The sequence below is a fragment of the Triticum urartu genome, unplaced genomic scaffold (genome assembly GCF_056163025.1).
Source record: "Triticum urartu cultivar PI428250 unplaced genomic scaffold, HENAU_Tu73 scaffold1542, whole genome shotgun sequence".
In the NCBI taxonomy this organism is placed as follows: Eukaryota; Viridiplantae; Streptophyta; class Magnoliopsida; order Poales; family Poaceae; genus Triticum; species Triticum urartu.
In genome coordinates, this window is record NW_028260005.1 from 14575 (window position 1) to 15000 (window position 426).

Below are 426 nucleotides of genomic sequence, written 5' to 3' on the forward strand. Positions count from 1 at the left end.
AACGATTGTCATTATTCGTATCAAACCAATAGCGATTCATACAAGCTAAATCTTCTAATCAATGGTGGGCCAATAATGAATTTTTTTGCATATGTATTAAGACGCTTGGCCTGATTTCGAAATTGTCCAGAGTTTTATATGTTGTTTTCATTGCAAAATGATGGGTCTCCTTCCATAACTTTCCAATTACGAGTACGAGAATTGAAAGACATGAAAATTCTCAATTCTCTACGGCGTCTAGTAGATAGAAACAAGAAAATCAGAAGAATCTTTCTCTCTATTCACTATCATTCCGCGTCTTCGACTTCTATTAGTTTCTTTTCTTCTTTAATGCAATAGCTATAGTTTGATATAAGAATCCATTTCTCAAAGTAATGGAAACCATTCTCTTATAGGAAATGGTTCGAAAATCGCTATTCCACCTTT